This window comes from Herpailurus yagouaroundi, unplaced genomic scaffold (genome assembly GCF_014898765.1).
Source record: "Herpailurus yagouaroundi ecotype Mexico unplaced genomic scaffold, PumYag 160, whole genome shotgun sequence".
Lineage (NCBI taxonomy): Eukaryota > Metazoa > Chordata > Mammalia > Carnivora > Felidae > Herpailurus > Herpailurus yagouaroundi.
In genome coordinates, this window is record NW_024412401.1 from 14,349,386 (window position 1) to 14,374,437 (window position 25,052).

Genomic DNA, 25,052 nt, shown 5'->3' on the forward strand with positions numbered 1-25,052 from the left:
CTTCTTCTTCTTCTTCTTCTTCTTCTTCTTCTTCTTCTTCTTCTTCTTCTTCTTCTTTTAAATTTTTTATTTGAGAGAGAGAAAGAGAGAGAGCAGGGAAAAGAGGCAGAGGGAGAGAGAGAGAGAGTCCCAAGCAGGGGCTCGATCCCATGACTCTGGGATCATGACCTAAGCTGAAGTCAAGAGTCTTCTGCTCAGCCAGCTGAGCCACCAGGCGCCCCTTCCTTTGCAGTTCTACCACGAGATTTTCGGGGGTCCCGTCCAGAATGGCTACTACCCATTGCCCATCTAGACACTTCCCAAATCATAGTTAACACCTGGAGGGTCTTTACCCCCCCCGGTGGCACTCATCTACTTAGTGTCATAGTTTTTATGTGTAAAAGTCTGTGAGTTATTTAAGGGTAGAATTCAGTTCTTATTTATTTTCTTTCCTCCCCGCAGCTTTTGTTTAACAATTTGTACATATATTTGCTCAACTAAATAAGGTGATTGCATGAATTAAACACAGCTTTAAATCCTTGTCTTTTACCATCAGGAAATATGGGAGGAATAAAAGAAGTAGACATGTATACTGTGTGTATTCAATTTGTCAGAGAATTGGCACTCTCTCTAAGACTGGACTCTGAAAAGTTTTAAGCAAAATCTAAAAGCTATTTTTCCCAGTAAAAATATTATTCATGCACATTATAGAACACATAGAAAATATGTAAAATACAGTGTTAGTGGAAAAGTATATAGATGTGGTGGAACACCTTTCTGGGGGACAATTTGGCAATCTACCAAAATTTAAAATCTATCTCCTTTTTTATCTAGTATTTGATTTCTATGAAATTATCCTACAGAAGAAGGTAAAAAAAAGCCTTCCAGTCTTTCTCCCATGCACTTTTTAAAAGTTCTGATTATATAAAGAACATGATTTTGTAACCACTTCTTTTCATTTAACACAAGATTATTATAAAATAATTCCTTGTGTTGTTTCAAAGTCTTTTGCCTATTTTTTTTTTAACACACAGTGTTTTATTAGTTTCTGGCATACAATATAGTGATTCCACAATTCCATACATTACCTCAAGCTCATCATGAGAAGTGCACTCCTTAATCCCCATCACCTCTTTAACCAATCCCCCTTCACCACCTCCCCTCTGGTAACCATCAGTGTGTTCTCTATAGTTAAGAGTTTGTTTCTTGGTTTGTCTCTCTCTCTCTCTGTCTTTTTCCCTTTGTTCCTTTGTTTCGTTTCTTAAATTCCACATGTGAGTGAAATCCTACGGTATTTGTCTTTCTCTGACTGACTAATTTCACTTACCATTATACCCTCCACGTCCATCCATGTCCTTGCAAATGGCAAGATTTTATTCTTTTTTATGGCTGAGTAATATTTCATTATATGTATATACCACCTCTTTATCCATTCATCAATCATTGGACACTTGGGCTGCTTCCATAATTTGGCTGTTGTAAATAATGCTGCTATAAACACAGGGGTATATGTATCCCTTCAATTTAGTGTTTTTGTATTCTTTGAATAAATACCCAGTAGTATAATTACTGGACTTTAGGGTAGTTCTATTTTTAACTTTTTGAGGAACCTCCATACTGTTTTCCACAGCGGCTATGCCAGTTTGCATTCCCACCAACACTGTAAGAGGGTTCCCCTTTCTGCACATCCTCACCAGTATCTGTTGTTATGTTTTTGATTTTGGCCATTTTGACAGGTGTGATGTGATATCTCATTGTAGTTTTTTATGTAAACGGTTCTTATTTTTTTTGAGAGAGAGACAGAGAGAGCAAGTGGAGGAGGGGTAGAGAGAGAGGGAGAGAAAGAATCCCAAGCAGGCTCCATGCTGCCAGCACAGAGCCCAATGCAGGGCTCAAACCCACGAACCACGAGATCATGACCAGCCAAAACCAAGAGTTACATGCTCAGCTGACTGAGCCACTGAGACACCCCTCACTGTAGTTCTGATTTTTATTTCCCTGATGCTGAGTGATGTTGAGTATCTTTTCACGTGTCTGTTGGCCATCTGTGTATCTTCTTTAAAGAAATGTCCGTTCATGTTTTCTGCCCACTTTTTAATTGGGTTATTTGTTTTTTGGGTGTTGATTATATAAGTTCTTTATAGATTTTGGATATTAACCTTTTGTCAGATATGTCATTTGCAAATATCTTCTCAAATTCAGTAGGTTCTCTTTTAGTTGTTGATTGTTTCCTTTGCTGTACAGAAGCTAAACTTTTTATGTTGATGTAGTCCTGATAGTTTATTTTTGCTTTTGTTTCCCTTGGCTCAAAAGACATATCTAGAAAAAGTTGCTACAGCTGATGTCAGATAAGTTACTACCTATGTTCTTTTCTAGGATTTTTATAGTTTCATACCTCACATTTGGGTCTTTAATCCATTTTGAATTTACTTTTGTGTATGGTGTAAGAAAGTGGTCCAGTTTTATTCTTTTGCATGTTGCTGTTCAGTGTTCCCAACACCATTTGTTGAAGAAACTCTTTTCCCCATGGATATTCTTTCCTGTTTTGTTGGATGTTAATTGACCATATACTAGTGGGTTTATTTCTGGGTTTTCTATGATGTTCTGATCTATGTGTCTGATTTTGTGCCAGTACCATACTCTTTTGATTGCTACAGCTTTGTAATATAACTTCAAGTCCAGAATGGTGATGTCTCCAGCTTTGCTTCTCTTTTTCAAGATTGCTTTGGTCATTTGGTCCTTTGTGGTTCCATACAACTTTTAGCATTGTTTGCTCTAGTTCTGTGAAAAATGCTGTTTGTATTTTGATAGGGATTCCATTAATTGTGTAGACTGCTCAGGGTAGCATAGGCATTTTTAACAATATTTGCTCTTCCATCCATGAGCATGGAATGTCTTTCCATTTCTTTGTGTCCTCTTTAATTTCTTTTATCAACGTTTTATAGTTTTCAGAGTACAGGTCTTTTACTTTTTGGTTAGGTTTATTCCTAGGTATCTTATTGTTTTTATTGCAATTGTAAGTGGGATTCTTAATTTCTCTTTCTGCTGCTTCATTATTGGTGGATAGAAATGCAACAGATTTCTATACATTGATTTTGTATCCTGGACTTTACTGAACTTATTTATCAGTTGTCATACTGTTTTGGGGGGAGTCTTTAGGGTTTTCTATATATAGTATCATGTCATCTGCAAATAGTGAAAATTTTGTTTCTTCCTTACTGGTTTGAATGCTTTTATTTCTTTTTGTTGCCTGATTGCTGTGGCTAGGACTTCCAGTATTACGTTGAATAAAAGTGGTGAGAGCGGACATCCTTGTCTTGCTCCTCACCTTAGGGGAAAATCTCTCAATTTTTCCCCATTAAGGATGATGTTAGCTATGTTTTTTTTTTTTTTCATATTTGGCTTTTATTATGTTGAGGTGTGCTCCAAATAAACCTACTTTGTTGAGGGTTTTTATCATAAATAGATGTTGTACTTATCAAATGCTGTTTCTGTGTCTGGTGAAATGATCATATGGTTCTTATCCTTTCTCTTATTAATGTGATGAATCACATTGATTGATTTATGAATATTGAACCATGCTTGCAACCCAAGAATAAATTCCACTTGATGGTGGTGAGTGATTTTTTAAAATGTATTGTTGGATTTGGTTTGCTAGCGTTGTGTTGAGTTTTGAATTTATGTTCATCAGGAATATTGCCTATAGTTCTCTTTTTTAGTGGTGTCTTTATCTGGTTTTGGTATCAGGGTAATGCTGGCCTCATACAATGAATTTGGAAGTTTTCCTTCTTTTTCTCTGTTTTGGAATAGTTTGAGAAGAATGGGTCTTAACTGTTCTTTAAATGTTTGGTTCAATTCACCTGTGAAGCCATCTGGTCCTAGATGTTTGTTTGTTTGGATATTTTTGATTACTGATTCAATTTCTTTGCTGGTTATTGGTCTGTTCAAATTTTCTATTTATTCCTGTTTCAGTTTTGCTAGTTTATATGTTTCTAGGAATTTATCCATTTCTTCCAGGTTATCCAATTTGTTGGCATATAGTTTTTCATAATATTCTCTTATAATTATTTGTATTTCTGTGATGTTTGTTATTTCCCCTTTATCATTTGAAATTTAACTTATTTGAGTCTTTTCTCCTTTTTTCTTGATAAGTCTGGCTAGAAGGTTTATCGTTTTTATTGATTTTTCTTAAAGAACCAGCTCCTGGTTTCATTGATCTGTTCTATTGTTTTGTTTGTTTGAGTTTCTATATCATTTATTTCTGTTCTAATGTTTAGTTTTTCCTTCCTTTTTCTGGTTTTAGGATTTGTCTGTTACTCTTTTTATAGCTTCTTTAGGTGTAAGGTTAGGTTGTTTATTTGAGATTTTTCTTGGTTCTTGAGGTATGCCTGTATTGCTATATACTTCCCTTTTAGTATCACCGATGCTGTATCCCAAAGGAGTTGGACCATTGTGTTCTCATTATTATTTGTTTCTATGTAATTTTTAATTTCTTTTTTTATTTTCTGGTTGATCCATTTATTGTTTAGTAGCATGTTATTTAACCTCCATGTATTTGTGGTCTTTCCAGATTTTTTTTCTTGTGGTTGACTTATAATTTCATAGCCTTGTTGTTAGAAAAGACTTTGGTCTTGAATTTTTTGAGGCTTGTTTTATGGGCTAATATGTAATTTATTCTGGAAACTGTTCCATGTGCACTTGAAAACTATGTATATTCTACTATTTTAGAATGGAATGTGTTTTTTTTTAACATTTTTATTTATTTTTGAGAGACAGAGAGAAGAGCATGAGCGGGGGAGGGGCAGAGAGCGAGGGAGACACAGAATCTGTGCTGTCAGCACAGAGCCTGACATGGGGCTCGAACCTACCAACTGTGAGATCATGACTGGAGCTGAAGTCGGATGCTTAAACTGACTGAGCCACTCAGGCTCCCCTAGAATGGAATGTTTTAAATATGTCTGTCAAATCCATCTGTTCCAGTGTATCATTCAAAGGCATTGTTTCCTTGTTGATTTTCTGTTTACATAGTGTGTTCATTTATATAAGAGGGGTGTTAGGGTCCCCTATTATTATTGTATTATTGTGATTAGTTCCTTTATGTTTATTAACTGTGAATACATATTTACATTTTCTTTTTTTTAGAGAGAGAGAGGGAGGGAGAGAGCACTAGCAGGGGAGAGGACAGAGGGAGAGAGAGAGAGAGAGAGAGAGAGAGAGAGAGAGAGAGACAATGATAAGCAGGCTCCACGCTCAGCACAAAGCCCAACACAAGGCTCAATCCTGTGACCCTAGGGTCATGACCTGAGCTGAAATCAAGAGTTGGATGCTTAACCAACTGAGCCACCCTGGGACCCGCATATTTATAATTATTATATCTTCTTGTTGTACTGTCCCCTTCATTATTATAAAGTGTTCTTCTTTATCTCTTGTTACAGTCTTTGTTTTAAGTCTATTTTGTCTGATGTTAGCATTGCTACTTTGGCTTTCTTTTGATATTTATTTGCATGATAGATGTTTCTCCATCCCCTCACTTTCAATCTACAAGGGTTTTTAGGTCTAAAGTGAGTCTCTTGTAGGTGGCATATAGATGGGTCTTTTCTTTTTTCCTTTTTGTTAATTTTTAACATTTAATTTTTTTGAGAGACAGAGAGAGACAGAGTGTGAGCAGGGGAGGGTCAGAGAGAGAGAGAGGGAGACACAGATTCCAAAGCAGGCTCCAGGCTCTGAGCTGTCAGCACAGAACCCGATGCAGGGCTTAAACTCAAGAACCGTGAGATCATGACCTGAGACAAAGCTGGACGCTTAACCAACTGAGCCACCCAGGTGCCCCAGGTCTTGTTTTTTCAAATCTATTCTGTCATCCTTTGTCTTTTGATTGGAATGTGTAGTCCATTTACATTGAAAGTAATTATTGATAGATATGTATTTATTGACATTTCATTATTTTGTAGTTGTTTCTGAAGACTTTCTCTGAACCTTTCTTGTCTTTCCGTCTTTCATGGTTTGCTAATTTTCTTTAGTTACAGATTTGGATTTCTTTGTCTTTATTCTTTGCGTATTTATTAGTGGTTTTTGATATATGGTTACCATTAGGTTTGTATATAACATCTTTTGCATATAGCAGGCTATATTAAGTTAAGGCTATATGGTCATTTAAGTGTGAACCCATTCTTTACTCCTCTCCTCCACATAGTTTAGGTATATGCTGCCATATTTGACATCTTTTTATTTTGTAAATCCCTTGAGTGATGTTACAGAAATATTTATTTGTAGTGCTTTTGTGTTTCTAAGCATCTTACTGTCACTTTTGGTATTTCCTTTCCACTCACAGTGTCCCCTTAAATATTTCTTGCAGGACTCATGTAATGGTCATGAACCCCTTTAGATTTTATTTGTCTGGGAAACTCTTTATCTCTCCTTATATTCTGAATGAAATCCTTGCTGGACAGAGTATTCTTGACTACAGTTTTCCCATATAGCACTTTAAATATATCATGCCACTACCCCCTGGCTTAGAAAGTTTCTGCTGAAAACTCCCTTGATAGCCTTATTGGGTTTCAGTTGTATGAAACTGCCTTTTGTATTGTTGCTTAACGTTTTTTTTTTGATCACTGTATTTTGCCAACTTAAATGCAATATGTCTTGGTGTGGGTCTGTTTTTGTTAACTTTTTTTTTGGGGGGGGTGTCTGTGCATCCTGGATCAAGACATCTGTTTCCTCCTCCAGAATAGGGAAGTTTTCAGCTATCATTTCTTTAAAATTTTTTTTTTCAACGTTTATTTATTTTTGGGACAGAGAGAGACAGAGCATGAACGGGGGAGGGGCAGAGAGAGAGGGAGACACAGAATCGGAAACAGGCTCCAGGCTCTGAGCCATCAGCCCAGAGCCCCACGCGGGGCTCGAACTGACGGACCGCGAGATCGTGACCTGGCTGAAGTCGGACGCTTAACCGACTGCGCCACCCAGGCGCCCCTCATTTCTTTAAATATATTTTCCCCCTTTTCTCTCTTCTGGGATTCCTCTAATATGAATGTTATTATATTTGATGCACTCACTGAGTTCCCTAAGTCTATTTTGTTTTGCATAATTCTTTTTTCTTTCTTTTGTTCAGCTTAATTATTTTCCATTACTCTGTCTACTAGGTCATTAATTTGTTCTGCTTCTTGCAGCCTGCTGTTGATTCCATCAAGCATATTTCTCATTCCATTTATTGAGCCCTTTATCTCTGCTATGTTATTCCTTATCTCTGTGTTAAGGGTCTTACTCATGTCTTCTGCTCTTTTCTCAAGTCCAGTGAGTATCCTTATGACTTTAAATTTTATGTCAGGCATATTACTTATATCTATTTCTTTTAGATCTCTGGCCTAGGTCTTGTCCTGTTCTTTCATTTGAGCTAAATTTCTCTGTCTTCTCATTTTGTCTAAGTCTCTGTTCTTGTTTCTGTGTTTTAGGAAAGTCAGCTATGTCTCCTATTCTTGAGGGTAATGGCTTTATGAAGAAGAGGTCCTGTAGTGGCGTGTAGTGACTCCTTATTCCCAGGCACTGATGCTTCTGGGAGTGTCTCCAATATGTGCTGTGTGTACTCTGCTTTTGTGTCATGGCTGTTTTATCTTTCAAGCTAGTTGTCTGCAGAGTCTCTTTGTCTGTTGTGGGCAGTGTTTGGTCTCTGGCCTGAATGTGGTGCATTTTAACTAGGTGTGCCCTGGTCTGCTTGTGAAATGAGACCCGTCACTGCTGCCACTGGACCTGAGGCTCCATTAAACCCCTCACGGTGGGAGATGACGTGAGCAGGCGTTTGGGCAGGTCTTCTGGGGGAGGAAGACCCCAGCTGTGCTGGGACTGAGACAAACGTGACTGGGAAGGGCAATCAGTTCCACTGGAGTGTGGGGGTGAAAGGCAGGGCTTGGTGTAAGCAAGTTAGGTAGTGAGTGTCTGCACTATGCTGGTTCCCACAGGTGGCCCTGTGCTTATGCTGAGGGGTAGGGGAGGGAAAAGGTGCCCACAAGTTCCTTTGTTCCCAGAGGGGTCTCTCCATGAATGCTGCCTCTCTGGGATACACTCGGAAATGAGCAAAGAATCTCCCCATTGTGAGATCCAGGCTTCTTCAGATCTCTCTTTTCACACTGAATGTCTGAGGCCTGTGTGCCTGCCTTCTCTTCAAGAGCGGTCCCAATGCCCTCCAGGCTCTATCCCAGCTAAGCTTGCTGACCTTTAAACTCCAGGCTTTAAGCCCTGCTGGTTGCCAGAAGTCAGGAAATTCAGCCTCTTTCCCTTTGTAAGCCAGTTGCTATGGGGATTCATCTTACTCAAGTGCACTCCCCTGTGTATTAGTCTGTCTTTCACTCTCTGCACAACTCTCTACCCACCACAGAAGCTATGGCCCATTTCTCTTCTAAACCGTGTCTCTGCACTTCCTACCTCCTTCAGTGTTGTGGAGTGTGGGGAATAAGCTTAGGAATTCCCTGGACTTGCACTGATGGGTTAACAAGGCATAAAGAAGTACAAAGCCATAGGATGCTCACGCCCAACTTTGGGTGATCAAGATTAGGTAAATAAGTATAGAGAAGGTGGGGCAGAAGCCCTAGTATAGAGAGAGCGGGACAAAGCCCCAATATAGAACATGGATATATGAAATAACCAAAATTAGGTATTCAGGGGGAAGCACCCCCTAATTTAGTACTCCAGAAGAAAGCTGCTTTTACAGGAGGGAAGGGCCAAGTTAGGTAAACAGGTGAATAGGGCTATAGAGTGCCATTAACAAAAGAAAGGTGCCTTGTTAACCCTGAGGTCATGTGTCCTACCTGCCCCATCCCCTAGGCTAGCTAAGATAAACAGAGGTGGTGTCTCATGTCCCCTGTAAACAACCTTTCAACCTACTGTCCTGCATCAGGTATCTGTTTTGTATTAACCCAACCCTCTAACCCCGAATATCTTCAAGACCCTCTTTCCCTCACGTCCATGTGTTACTAAGGTTCACAGATTTAGTGTCTCTTTGTGCACGTCCATCACCATGTTTGTAAGCCTACTGATCCTAATAAAAACTGGACAAGGACCATTATTTGGGGCTCTTGTCTTTTCCCGGACATTAGCCATCTCTTGCTTTCAATCCTGAGTTCTGCTCTCTTGCTAGACAAGAAAGAACTTTAGACTTAGAACTACGACAGTGGAGTTTGTTTTGCCAGTCTTCAGGTCAATTTCTGATGTATTTAGGTTGATTTGATAGTTATCTAGTTGTATTTGTGGGATGAGGTGAGTCTAGGGTCCTTCTATTCCACCACAGTCTTCTAACAACTATCTTCTTTTGCTTATTTTTAATGCCTGTATCAATGTCTACCATCAGACAGTACTACAGTTCCCCTATTGTTAGTTATTTGGTTTCTTTTGATGGGATGGGAGTAGCTTATAAATATTGCATGGCAGATTTTTTAGAATAAAGCTTTTTGAATATAGCAGATTATTTCCTTATTTATGAATATTGTTTAATTGTTCTTTAGAAAGGTTTCCAAAAGGGATGTGGCATTAATTGTACCCTCAGAAATGCATGAGTGTGTTTAAGCAAATTTAATAGCTCTCAGAAATTCACTGATTCTGAGTCAAGTACTTGATTGTATGAAAGGATAGGCTAGAATATATGGTTATTTATTCAGTCCCCGACACCAGCTAAAGATCATCTTCCTGTTATGTGCATTTTATCTTCACTGTTTGCTTATTAAATAAAGCAGAAGTTTAAATATAGAAGGAAACTAATGATTCTTCGCCACAGTTGATATTCCACAGAAGTTATGAGAACTGATCAAGGATCAAAAGAATCTTACAATTCTGTGCTCTAATTTTTGCATCAAAGCTTTCATTTGGCACTCAGACACCCCTAATTATATGAAAGTATGACAAGCAACATCCTGAATATTTTCTCTGGTTTCTACTTTCTCACTGTTTGAAACAGAGCTACCAGAATCTCCTGAAAAGTGGAATTAAAAGGATTTAATGTCCATCTTGCAGATGAACAAAGCCACCAAATTGCTAACCCAAGATTTGCTTTTGTCCAACTTACATAGTTTTTCAGATCCATGAAGAGAGGGTACAGCTCTAATAGAGATAGATGAGATGGCAGCCATCAATATGGTATGGGTTTTAAACTGTATATAGAAAAAAAAAGAAATAATAAGAAATGTAATAGGAGAAAGTGATGTCAAGCTTTCATCTTTTCTTTTGAACATACTATTGATTCTTACATTTGTGAAAGGATTTATATTTGTTTTTACTGGAGGTATTTATATCTACCTATCCATCCATCTATCTGTCACAGTGCTAGTTATCAAATGATTGCCTCTCAGCTTTGAATTTGTTACTCTTGCTGTGCTTTGTGAGTTGGGCCTGGACATTTATAGACACTTCACTTTGAGAGCTGGTGTAACATTAGGTTTTGGCAGTATAGGGGGCTAGGGAAACAGTGCAGGCATAGCAAAGAAAGGCTTTCCCTTTGTGATTTTTCTCTTCCTACTTCAGCTGTCCAGGTGCCAGTGGTGAGTGGGTGGCCCAGAGGCCTTCAGTCTCCTGTGAGACTCTCCAGTGCCTCTGTAGAAGCCTTCCTATAGACCAACAACAACATATAGGCACCCCAGTGAGCAGCTTACATTAGAACAGCTTCATCCCGTGGCACCCACATGAACTTTACCAGAACCCTAACATAAGACCTTCTGCAGATCAGCTCTGGCCTACAACACCCAGTGGAATTTGTGCTCTTCAGCAGGTTGTAGCTGGACCCTTTCCAATGAGGTCTAAATCTCAGTGGTGAGTTGGTGCTCTTCCAAATGTTTAGTTCCCTCCTTATGTATTCTCTTTCACCTAGGGGTATAATTGCTCCCAACATTTGCTCTGAATCCTCCGTAGCTCACTTCATAATCATCTTTCACTAGTTAACTATTTTTTAATATAAAAATTTTTCTGTTCACATTTCTGGTGTGTTTCAATTACAAGTAGTTACTGAGCTCCTATTATGTGTCAGACACGGTTCCTGACCTCAAAGACCCTATGGTTTCCATGTAATAAATAAGTAAGGTATCAGGAATAGCAGGGGAACTTCTTTTAGGATGAGAGTCATGGGTTAGGGTCAAAATGTTCTGCTTAAGGAAGTGACACTTCAACCCATACTGGAGATCAGTAGAAACTGGTCAGATTAAGAGATGGGAGAAGCATGTTCCAATGAAGAGAGCAGCTTGTCCAAGGACCAGTGTCAGAACAGGTTTGCAGACCTGCAGCTTGGGAACTGTACTTCTGAGTGTCTGGGAAAAGGAACCAATGTGGAAGCAGGGGCCAGATCTCAGAGGGCACTGGCAACAATGTTAGGGATTCTGGACTTTAAGCAGCTGTCATGAGGGTTGTTGATTCACCAAAAGGTTGTTAGTAAAGCAAGGACATTGTGTTCTCTTGTGTTCTCATAAATTAGAGTGGTGGTTCTAAATCCCAGCAGCACATTTGAAACACATAGAATACTTAAACAAAATCTGGGCCTGACCCACACCAAATAAAATAGTCTCTCCAGGCGTGAATACCAGGCCACAGTAGTTTTTACATTTTTCTCGGTAATTCCAATGTATAGGCAAGGCTGAGAACTACTGTCTTGAGAAACAAAAAAATTACATGATGGTATGATGAGGTTAAATGACCAGTTTCAGGATAAAGCCTGTTTATTAGATGGTGAAAGTCTTCCAATTTAAAGATTACTTAAACTAATACTGCTTCATTATGCCAAAGTCATTTAGAATTCCAAAGGCACTGATTTGATATTTTTCTAATTTAGGGAGTGGTTACAGGTGACAGATATTTTTGATGTAAATATCCTGAAATACTCACTCAAGGCAGGGGTGGTATCCTTGGGTGGTTAGGCAAATATCTAAAATTAATGCAACAGGGAAATTTCTAGTGAGTTTTGTTTTAGTTAAAAAACAAAAAGCTTCAGATAGTTAAACAAATATTTGCTAAGCAAGGAAATGAATAAATGACCTCATTGTAATTAGATTCCAACTAAATAAAAAGAAAGGGAGCATATTTGCCACCTTTTATCTTGACTAAAATTAATTAAACATTAATTTATCATCTGAGGTTAACCTCAAGATAAACCAGGTCTTAGAGCTGTGTTTGACTAATTTATGAAAATCTATATTTGTTATAAGGGTGAGGAGTACCGTTATTTGATTTCATTTTTTTCTGGCACTAAAAACTAAAGACAGTTTCAAAAGAATCTTAAGCACTTTCTTTGGCTGCACAGCTGTTTCTATTGCTTTCTGACATGCTGTGCTGACCTCCAAACCACACTGTTTACGTTACTTTAGAGACTGAATCAGATGCACCACCTCTGGAGACTATGCAGGTTAAAGAAAAACAATCATTAGGTTTTGCATTATAGAGGCATTACAGGGAGCGAGGCTTGAAATCATAACGTAGCCACAGTAGACCAGCTAATCTCACTCAAATGGGACATGGTTCTTGTATGCTGCTTACATGGCGTGACAGTTGATGCACATATGGATTGCAGGCAAGAGAGAATGAATTAAATGATTATCAGGAGTATTCTAGTCAATCTATAATGCGGCTGAAACAGGAAAATTAATGCTGAAATTCCCATTTATTGAATATTGAATCAACTTCCGTGGTACTTATTATTGATTCTACTTCTTTTGGCCTGCTATTTTGGAAGGTACTGCCTTTTTCTCTAGCAGTTGGTTACATGCCTGCAAATTTCCATGGATGTAAAACCCCTTGAGATTACAGTACCAACCTCATTACGGAATGCTTTTCTTTTACTCACATGCCTGGTGGGGAACTAGGCTCAGAGTTGAGATTTGCAGTAAAGTGCTTTTTTCAATTACGTTGGAAAAAAGATGGGATTGATAGAACATTCCATAAAGAAAACATATGACTGAATCCATGGTGTCATAAAATATTACAATATGCAATAAAATAAAAGACCCCATTATTCCCTAGGGTTTCACTGTATCTTGTTTCACATTCACTTGACTTCCTCATACATATTTCATAGCTAAATTACCGTGATATAGAAAGCTATGTATAATGATATCTGAGTTACAAAAAAAAGTAGCAATCAAATATGGCCTAAACATAACGTAATGTATTTGGGTAGTACCTAAAGTAAGGCTCAGGAACAATTGTCACTGGCACAAACATGTAATTGGAGAAGAGTGTTTTAACTAATGGCTGAGAGAATGAGGACATTTTCCAGTTGCTCAAATTAAGCTCACTAAGTCCCTTGTAGGGTTCTGTGGGGAATTACGACTACTGACGTATTACTGTCTGTACTGAACTCATTCCACTTCCAGGAATACAGTGCTTGGCTTTTCATCAGTCTTCCCATCAGTTACATCTGATATTTATAGTCCCACTCGAGAAGCAGGTAGAGGAAAGAGAAGTGGGAGATGGAGGTTCTAGTCTGAGCCACTGAGTAACTGGATGGCTTTGGGAAACTCACAGGCCTTTTTGGAGGATATACAGAGTTGGAGGGGATTCTCGAAGTCATCCATTCTAACCTCTACCAACACAAAGCAATCTCTGCCATAAATCCACCTGGGGATTCAGCTTCATTTTAGGCACTTCTCTTAAGAGAGGCTAATTATATATAATATAGCCAATTATTTTCCTGGACGTTTCCAAAGATTTGAAGGATTTTAATTATATTGAGCTGAGATCTTCTAATATGTAACATCCATATGTTACATATAACATGTAACATCTCAAGTCCTTTGAGACACAGGGTTTAACACATAGGAAACACTATAAATGTTGGTCATCATTATCAAAAGTGTCATTATAATTCTATGTTACATAATCACCTTGAAAAAATAATCATCCTTGAAAAGCCAATATCACAGTAGAAAGAAACAATGTTTGGAGTAAGAAGATTCCAATGTGAATCCTACCTCCAGTAATTAATCTGTATTAATTCTGAGCCTCAGTTTTCTTATTTCTAATATGAGAATTTTTATCTCATAAGAACATTCTTAGTAAAATGCTACCATTGCCATCTGTTTTTTCCTTCATATTTTGGTTCTGTCACTCACTATTAGTGACAATTTTCTCATTCCTTACAACTCCCTCCTTCAATTTAAAAATGCATAGGGGGGCTTGGGTGGCTCAGTCGGTTAAGTGTCCCAACTTTGGCTCAGGTCATGATCTCACAGCTCGTGAGTTCAAGTCCCACGTCGGGTTCTGTGCTGACAGCTCAGAGCCTGGAGTCTGCTTCAGATTCTGTGTCTCCCTCTCTCTCTGCCCCTCCCTTGCTCGTGCTGTGTGTGTGTGTGTCTCTCTCTCTCTCAAAAATAAATAAACATTAAAAATTTTTTTAAAAAAATAAATAAAAACCTCTGCATAGGGGAAGGGAAGGAAAAATAAAAAGAGAGAGGGAGGCAAACCATAAGAGACTCTTAAATACAGAGAGCAAACTGAAGGTGGCTGGTGGGGTGTTGGGTGGGGAGATGAGCTAGATGTGTGATGGGTATTAAGGTCACTTGTTGGGATGAGCACTGGGTTGTTACAAGTAAGTGACGAATCACTAAATTCTATTCCTGAAATCATTATAACACTCAACGTTAACTAACTTGTATTTAAATAAATAAATAAATAAAAATAAAAACCTATACCATGCTGAAATGGCAGTCTAATGCCGTGCCCTTCTCTGCACCACACCCGTGTCCCTTCTACTAGCCATTAGGACACATGTTGATGTTTATAACTGATTGTGAGCTCCTTGAGAGATGACTTTCTATCACTGCTTCTCTGCATCAGATAAAATCGGTTTACCCATAATGGGGGATTAATGTGAAGATCAAATATTTTATTGCACGTGAAAAAATCATTTTGGAAAAATGCTGTGTTATGCAAAACTAAGTTTCAGTTGTTGCTATTGGTACCCCATTTAAGAAAAAGAACCAAACAGCTAAGGAAACCATGATAAGGCCGTGAGGAGCAGCGGCATGTTATTTTCAACTGTTCTAAGATGGCTTCATAAACTTTTGTGTCTCTGAACCTAATTTATGATCGACTTGAGACAACACACAGGGTTTCATCAGTTCTTTTCAGCCTTATAGAACATTTCTAAGAGACCCCCAGGTCTCTCTTCTAGAACCATGGAATTCTGGAATGTTTTCTCCTTCGATTCATTTACAGACAGACTATGGGTCTCCTTTCAGTCTCCAAACAAATTATCATTCTTTTGTGGCCAAAGCAGGAACTTTCCTCTTATTTGATGAAATTCATAATACAAGCTCCTTCAGCCTGTGACAACACCGTTTCATCTTTTTCTCTTAGTTTCAGTACTAAGTGCTGCCTACGACAGACATTGTCCTGCAAGGGGCCAGACGATAAATATTTTTTAGGCTTTATGGGCCAGAAGGTCTCTACTGCAGCTACTCAGCCCTGCTGAGTAGTGGAAAGCAGCTGTAGACAATATGTAAACGATTGGGCTTGACCGTATTCCAGTCACACATCATTTACGAAGACAGGCAACTGGCCGTGTTCAGCCTACGGGTCGAGGTTGCCAACCCTGATCTAGTACGTTGCTACTTAAAGTGTTGGTCTGTAGATCATGAGTGTCAGCATCACGTGAGATCTTGCTAGAAATGCAGAATCGTGGGCTCTACCCCAGACCCACTGAGTGAGGATCTGCATTTTTACAAGATCTCTAGGTGGTTCACATGCGTATGCAAGTTTGAGAACCACAGCGGCTGATGAATTACACAAAGGAGGCATCTGGGAGCATATTGTCTGTGCTTGTTGGGGTGGGCTGCCTTCTCAGAATGTAACTTGTGGGCCTTTTTCAGTCTCTCCTTCCTTTGCCAGTTTTCTTCCCTCGGTACGTTCTCACCCACGAACCGCATGGTCTGCTGCGGCTGTCAGCCTGCCTTGTCACCTCCTCAGCCTAGCAGCTGCTCATTCTCTGTGTTCTCTGTGTTCTGAGCAGGTTCTCTGTGTCCTCAGGGAGGGCACGGGGAGCTTGTCAGCTGGAAAGGGTTTGGCCTGCTTGAAACGTTTCCCCATGTCCGACTGTGACCTGTGTATTTACACTGTGCCCCTGTCTACCCACCCCCTTCTGTACCCACCTCTCCTTTCAGGTGCCGATATACATGGAAAAGGAAGCTCCAGGCAGTGAGGCAATGATTTTCCCTTTCATATTGTGATTTTGAAGAGCCTACAGCAGTGATTAACACTTTTCAGTAAAATAATAACAGCAATGATCAGAAAACATTCTGAGAGTGCCTGGGAGCAAAGCAGTTGAATTGTCCCAGCATTTTCCTAACGGAACCCAGAAACCCTAATTATGATGGGTGTTTCTTCAGGTAAGACTTTCAAGCAATTTGGAATGGGCAATTATGTAATTTCCCTGCTGTTCTCCCCACCCCCTTCTGTCTTATCCTTCTTTATTAATGTAGACACCTATCAGAATGAAGTGGCCCCCACACAACTTTGGGTTGATGCAAGTGGGTGCAGGTTGATTATTCAGGCTAGAAATCCGATTGAAACTCTCCTTACCCCAGAGTCACCCTAGGCTGCCTTAGCTTTGCTGGGGTGGAAGACACACTCTGCTGGCTTCTGCTTTCACCAGGCCCATCCTGTACCTAAACACATCTAGCAACAGACATCTTATCTACCTGGAGCCTAGTGGCTCGTACAATAGTAAGTCCTCAACGAGTATTTATTGAAGGCATGTCCTTTTTTCCAGGGCATTGCTTGATACTGGTAAGAAACACCTTCCTGTAATTTCTACCTATTAATTTTTAATCCGTCTATCATGTTGTGAAACCCTAACATGAGTTTAAAAAAAAAGACAAGTAAATAATAGTTATAATTTCCTATGTCTGGCTCTGTACATTCATTTTCTCATTTATTCTTCACCATAAGTAGTTGCTCTTATTATCCCTCTTTTAAAGATAAGGAATCTGGGACTTTTAGAGGGTAACTTATCTGAAGACTTAGAGTTAGAAAGTGAAGTAACAGGGATTTGAATACAGGCAGTACACCTGGAAAGGAAATGCTCTTAACCGTTAACAATACCATAAGTCTCACGTTAGAAATTTAGGATGTATAGAGTTCTGTAATGACTAGCATTTTTAGAAACTTGCAAGTATCTGTTTTAAGACGAATCATGGATACTTGAGACCAATGCACAGGAAGCTATTATGCATGGGTCATCAGGAAAGGCATTGAAAACTGATGCTGGCATCCTTCTAGTCCCACTAAAGTGCAGCAATGCAAAAATCCCTCCATTTGTCAAGGGCCCCATTACAATCAGAAGCATAGGTCTTGTAAACACATAAATAGTGGTGGCTCCCCACAGAATTAGCTGGTAGAGTCCCAGTGATCACCTATCACTTCCTCGACAGTGCCATCTCCAGGCTTCTCACCAAAGCCTCTAATGCAATCCCAGGATTGCTAGCTGTGCTCCTTGGTGTAAGCAATGCATTAATGGTGTGAAAAATTGCAGCTCACAAGCCCTTCCTTGAGCAACTGTGGTGACAGTAACAGGCTGCTTTTGTCGCCGTGGGGGCAGGTCTCCTGGCAGAACATACAATTCCTGAGAATTAGAGCAGCCTGGTTTACCTCGAATGCATGAAAATTGACATTCCATTTGGATTTCTGTGGTTACAAGCCTGAATATTTGCCTGGAGCCCTGCTGTTTCAGGCAGTTGCTAAGGCCAGTAGAGCTGGGAGAGAGAGAGGAGGCTGAACAGCATCTCAGCTCCTCTGCAAAATCAAACCTGAAGGGGAGGTGAAAAACAACACACTGTTTTTTCTCTTCCTCTGATTGATGATGACAACAAATCATGATTTATGGCTGGATGCCACAAAAGTTGCCTTTCTGGATGGTGAAATAAGAGACCTGGAGTCATCTATGAAGTTCAAATGTGATACAAATGCAAGGTGGATGCTATTGTGGTTATCTTGGACTGGCTTCTGGCAGAAGTGCAGGGTCTAGGCAGAGAGGAAGAGGAAAGAAAACGGTGTTTTGGAGAGACCAGAACGTACATGTAAGCGGATAGCACATTCTGTTCTGTCTTGAATGTCATGTGTCAACATGGCATTAGAGTAGAGGAAGTCACTCATGTGAGTTAAATCCAATTCAAACTAGGCTACAATAACTTGCAGCACCCATCTCTCCCTGGGAGACATACCTGTCACTGAAATGGGTGTTTGTTTCAGTCTATTGACCCCCTCTTCGAACAGTATCTAACTAACCTGATTTCCCCACACTTCTATAGCTATCCAACCAGCTTTCTATTGATACCTTTTAGTTCAGATTCATTCAATCACCCAATAGATGTTTATTGAACACCTACCACATGCCAGGCACTGGTCCACACATAGCTACACAGGCAAATAAGATGGGACCCAGGCCTCAACATCTAGTAGGATGAAAGAGACAAACCTCTGCAAGTAAAAAGGTGTTGCAGGTCCTTAAAGTTACTGTAAAGTTTGTATTTGGGGTACAAAGGAAGAAGGGGTCAGTTCCTTCTGAGTGGGAATGGAATGGAGGCAGGTCAGCAAAGTCTCCAAGCAAGTATCTATTTTGGTCCAGAGGTGGTTATGGCTCTGCAATGAACTTTTCATAATCTTGATCTGATCTATTATATCCAATCCAGAAGGCAATCTTATTTTTCTTATTTCTGCATACGTACTGCACATTTACTTTGCGTCAGGCACTGTGCTAGCAAGTATGGATTTGGGAGTTTGTAGTCTAGTCTGGAGGCAGGCATATAATTAGTTGGGTCTAGAGAAGAGAAGTGCCCTCCAGGGAAGAAGAATTATAAGGCTTTCACACATGTTATCACCTTGGTATATGGCTGGAATTCTTTTCCTCAGGCCTCTGACCTCCCTTCCTTCTTCATGGCCCAGAGTCATTAACTTGTTGTCCAAGTCATTACTGAGCAGCGGGGATGATTGCACTTCCTAGTTGAATGGGGCACATGATTAGTCTTGGCCAAAGAGAATTGAGCAGGGTGATATGTGTGACAGACCCTTAGAGTTATCTGTCTCTCTGGCTTAGCATTTGGTACCACTGGAGTTGATGGCTGTTCTCTCAGCCGGGGTTCCTGAGTAACCATGATCATCAGAGTTCCCTGGTAGACTACCATGGACATCTAGGGTTAGCAAGGAACTTTAAGTCCCTGAGACTTTGGGTTGTTAGTTACCCCAGCATAACCCAGGGTGTCCTGGTGGTGCACCTTTTTGGCAATGCTGTCACATTCCACATTCGTAATAAGTTAGGCTTGTGACCCATGTGTGTGCGTTGCTTCCTGCCCATACTCTTTCATTTAAAAATCCACACTTTATTACATATTTAATTGGGTAGTTATAAAAAGAGAGGAATCATACTTTGTCTTATTTATTGCCATATTCTTATTGCACAATGACTGACACATTGAAAATAAATACTGTTGAAAGAAAGAATGAATGAATAAAGGAACTGGGGATTGTTGCATGAAATCATGTAGTTTTGAAGGAACTCAATTCTTAATATAAATACTATACTGCTTAAAGTCTTGGGAGCATGTCAGTGAATTCAAAACATTTCTTCTACCCCTCCACCCCCAAGTGCTGTCCCTTGGTTTTAAACAAACTTAAGCTCAAAATAATCCTGATACCAATAGGACACGTTACAGTTTTGAAAGAAATCACTTTTGTGGGACCTATTAGGTGGGAACAAAGGGTTTCTCTGAATTGGCCTGGAATTTGCTTCATCACCTTCCCCTACGTTGGAGGAAGTACTGTTCCCAGCTAGCTGTTGTGCTTGGGCCTCCAGTTTGTAAGCCTATGATTGGACATGTTCCCATAGACTCTAGACCACCACATGTCTCTCAAAAATCTTTCTTTGATGAAGGGACTCCCCTCCCTGCACAAATACAACAATTAACTAAAGCAGGTAAAAGTGTGTCTTGGGAAGATAATGAGGTTTACCTCCGTGCCTGTGTAATTTTGCCTGTGTGTGTCTGGTATTCTAGCTTGGATCTCATCCAGCTCACCCCAGGGAAAACATAGCTGGTATACTCCATAGTGCTTTAATGAAGCGCCTGACTGTGTTAAGAAAACATCAAAGTTGCTTGAGCTTCAAAACAAGTTAAATTTTGGCAGCTGCAGTTTTGGGGGCTGTTTGGGGAACTCTCTTTTAGGTGAACTACTGACAGGAGAACAGGAACCACTGGTGTTGTGTGTCACATGTATTCCTGAGCCCTAGGTTTCAGCCCATCTGTTTTATATACAATCCCTTCCTTTAGTCTAGGACACAGGAGGCACAGGGGAGAGGCAAGCCAGAAAAGCCTTCCACACTGGCTTATGGTCAAGAGACCTTGTTCCTTGAGGAGGTTAGACAGGCTGGGATGTGATGCAGCCAATGCCAAGCAGACCCTGCCAATCATGTCCATCCTCCTCTCACCTGTTCTTCTGCTGGCCTCAAGTTGACTTGACAGTCTGTTTTGCCTCCGGTGTAAACTTATTTCCAGCTCTCCCTCTGAAGCCTGCTGAGCATTTATGCACAGAGGCACTGGCTGTGTGGCTGAAGCAATGGTCCGTGCTCAATGCCCCCTCTTTTTGTTACGCTTGCTTCCAGTACATTCATCTTGTTGCTAGTTTTTGTTTTCCTGACTATTAGTGATTGCCCGTGTTCTGCCACTGTATGACCACTCATCCTTATTTTCCAGTGACAAGGACAGTTTTCATTGGACAATTAGGGGCAAACAAATATAAATAGCATGATTTATAGACCAGAGTGCCCAGGGAGAAAAAAAAAAGGAGGCCTCTATAAACTCCATAATGTTAATCTAGAGATACACTCACAAAGTCACAAAATGCAGAAGTTAAGTTGTCCATTTCAGAGCTGTTTGCCTACAACTTGGAAGAACAATTTTCTATGTTATATTGAAGAACATACAATAAAGCTGTGTCCACATGACAGCACATCCATTTGGGCACATCTGCGGTAGGTGTGCCCAGCTGGTGAAAGCATGATGCTAATGAGGGACATCAGTTCAAGCTCTATGTAGTTCTGTGTGTTTCCACATATCCTATGGCCATGGACAGAAGACTTCATCCTAGGCTTTATTGCTCAGCAAAAGCCAGGGTGGAGTGGGTATAGGAAGAAATAAATCAACAGGGGTCTATTAAGACAGTGCTCACAACTGTGCTGGAGAAATTCAAGCCAATACCCTTTGGTTATATCTCAGATCAGTTTTTTGGATTCAGTTGGTTGGAGGCTTTTTCAGATTTTGTGTGTGGTTCTGAGCCTGATCCTGGTGAACCACTCAGTCAACAATTCAATCCAAAGAACATGTATTCAGTGTCCTCTGTAAGCCAGTGGAGAACAAAGGACCAGCCTGTCTTACTTATCTTTTTCCCCTCAGTCTTTATTTTTTTTTTAATTTTTTTTTCAACGTTTATTTATTTTTGGGACAGAGAGAGACAGAGCATGAACGGGCGAGGGGCAGAGAGAGATGGAGACACAGAATCGGAAACAGGCTCCAGGCTCTGAGCCATCAGCCCAGAGCCCGACGCGGGGCTCGAACTCACGGACCGCGAGATTGTGACCTGGCTGAAGTTGGACGCTTAACCGACTGCGCCACCCAGGCCCCCCTCCCCTCAGTCTTTAGAATGATGCTGGGCACACAGATGCTCTACAAATGTGTATTGAAAGTTCTGAACTACTGTATGGAGAAGGAAGACTAATACATGAGCATCTGCTGGCTATCTGGCATGCTAGGTACTGATAATACAACGATGAATGGAACCATCTCTGCCCTTTGGAGTCCACATGTCTTGCCTCATGGATTGTGGATGAAGAAGGTTATTTGGAAAATTTATTACTGACCTTAGGTGCTCTGAGGTCAACTTTGAAATTGTCTGGGGTCATAATTAATGACTTGAAAGAGGTTTGCTGAACCTTTTTGACCATACTTTTGTGCATATGCTTAATCTGTTGGAAGAAAGGAAATTGTAAACCTCTATCGTGCATTTGGCTATGGCATGAAAACCTGAAACATAAATCTCATGTTTTTCCTTCTTTGGCTGATAGATAGCTTAAGCTGGGTCAGAACGAAAAAGTCATTGACAGAGCTGGTCCCTTTTAGAAAAGCACTGACTCTCTGCACTGGGGTTGACTGCCAGGAGTGTCTCACAAACATACCTTGGGTTGTGTATGTAAACTAAGCTATTATTCAATAGCTATCCTGCCTAGTTCTTACCTTGCTGAAAACAGCTATAACAGAAGGCACCCTGGAAGCTCTGAATAGTCCCTCTTCACGGGCCACTGGCATCTGTACATTCCTTTCCCATAGAAGTTATCACTGAAGAGCAATAATTTATTGCTGTGTCTTCTTTAGATGGCTGTGAGCTCCTTAAGGATCCAGACTGCTATCTGTATAGGTGGCCCAAAATTACCTGCATGGGAGCTCAGGGCCCTGAGGCTAAGGGATGAAGCTTTCACTGGGAGGAGTACAGCAGTTAAAATCTCTGACTTTCACGTTCTCTTTTTGGTTAGCTCCAAGCTTAAAGGACATCTCTATTTTGATTACATCTTCTGTGCTGCTAATTTGCTGTGATAGGCCCAGGAGTCCTCTCTACCCCATTCTTCAATCAATCAATCAATCAATCAATCACTCAATCAATCATTAAAAGCCAACCAGGAATCAGAGTGGGTCCTAGAAAAGTTGTGCACAAAGAGAGGTTCATGCGGGGCCACTCTTACAGTGTCGGGGTGTGCCATTCACATAGAATATGTGACTGGTGTGCCCTGGAACTGCTTCTGTGAACTTGCCTCCTCCCTTCTTAGAGGTCACTCCTGTGCACAGGGGGCAGGCGGTTCTCTAGGAGGAGAGGGAATGTGGGGATTTACAACCACAGCCTTAGCCGTGTTTGCACTTGCCTGTGGTACCTTTGAGCAGTTACTGTGCCTCAGGGCTCTGTAGTATGGACAGTCAACAGGAAGGACACAATTCTAGCTATACTTACCACTGGTTACAATCATGTCTTAATTCCTATTCATCTCAGTATCAGTTTCAGGCATCCAGCACATGTTAGATATTCAACAGATGGTAGCTAGGACTCACTGGATGTCTTGCAGTTCCTCCTACATAATTTCTCTTACATAGTTAGGCACATTAAGAATCATAAACAAGATAAGAAGGATTAAGGCTTAAGAATATGTGGAGATATTTGCTGCTCACTTATGGACTGGGTTTGCTGCTTTTTGAACACTTCAAAAAGAGCATAAGCTTTAGAGTCGTTTTTTATATTTATTTTTCATTTTTTGAGAGAGAGAGAGAACATGTGAGCACTAGTGGGGAAGGGGTAGAGAGAGAATCTTAAGCAAATTCCATGCCCAACATGAAGCCTGATGTGGGGCTTGATCCCACGACCCTGGGATCATGACCTGAGTTGAAATCAAGAGTTGCATGGTCAACCGACTGAACCATCCCAGGCGCCCCTTTAGAGTAATTTTTAAATTCTAACTTTTCTACTCACTTCATGTATGACCTTGCACAAGTTCTGAGCCACCTTTTTCTTATCTGAGTAATGGGGATAATATTAACTAGCCTAAGTATTCAGTAGTTACTATTATGCTTGTTGTTATCTGTCTTCAAAACCTGGACCTCTGTCCTCCTTTGCACTCAATACTTACTTGTCCTTTGCCACCATGTTTGACTTCTTTTCCACAGGCTTTTCGTATGATCATGGCATGACATGAAATTTCTGTTTTTATCCTAATACTCAGGATTGGTGTTGTCCAGTATGGTGGCCACAAACCAGAGGTATATGTTTAAATTTAAGTTAGTTAAATCAAATTATAAGTTTATTGTGTCAATAGCACCAGACATACTTTAATTGCTCAATAGCCTTGTGTGGTTAGTAGCTACAATATTGGACAGCACAGCTATGAAACATTTTCACCACCACAGAAAGTTCTGTCGGTCTATAATGTCCTAGATACTATTTATTTCTGAACATCTGGACTGTCACAAATTGAATCCCTGAGGAAACAGACTCTGAGGTAGAGATTTGCATTCAGGAAATTGAATGGGGAGTGGTTTTAGGAATAAATCTGGAAGGGAGTGAGGGAAGTAAGATTAGGCAAAGGGAGAGGTTGAATTGTGAAATAGTCACAAAAGGGGCCTCAGTATATCTCAGGGGGAGCTCTGAACCTGAACCTGGGATCACTCTTTAGAAATATTTGGAATTGAGGAAAGAGAGCCAGGTCCCTATACCCCTTCCCCAACAGTCATTGGATGTTGGCTGTCCCACTGTCCTCTTGAAGCAGGGGCATACTTTGGGGGAAACAGCTCTCTTTCAGTAAGGGAGAACCCTGGGAAAGGGACCAAGTTGTAAGCTAGCAGTTACCAGTACTACTGGTAGCTGAGGAATACATGCCTCAGTCCTTACGGGGCATGTGTGGCACATCACAGGGTCCCCTGCATGGCCTCATTAGAGCTTTGATGTGCTTCCACCTCACAGCCTGTTCATGCCTGAGGATCTTGTCTCTGGGCCTCTGCATCATCAACTCTTTTGTGCTGCTTTTCCTGTCCAGTGTAACACAACTAATGGGCTCTAAGTGAGAGAGTTTTGGGGACTCAAATTTCTTCTGTCTTTCTCTAATAATGGGGTTCATTAAAGCCCAAAGCAAGTGCTATGGGCGCCATGTATATGTTATCCCTATGGGTCTTACCTTCTTACCTTTAACGTGAAGGGAAAATGTGGAGAGAATAGAACTAACTCTCCTGATGCTAGGCTAGGTCTGGTATTGTCCTTCAGTAGTCCAATGTGGAATGCTAATGACAAACACTTGTCTCTGGATGATTTTGATTGTAAGTAATAGACACCAACTCAGATTAATCTAAGCCTAAGCGAAATTTATGAGAAGGATCCTAGGTTATTTCATGGAATCTAAGAGCAGCCCAGTTGGAATATAGTCCATACTCTTAGTCCAACTATCACATGTTCCCATGTGGAAAGACCTGTTAGTGTTGGACTCCTGGCTACGCTCCACCTTCTCACTCACTCCTCCTTGGGAAGGGGTAATT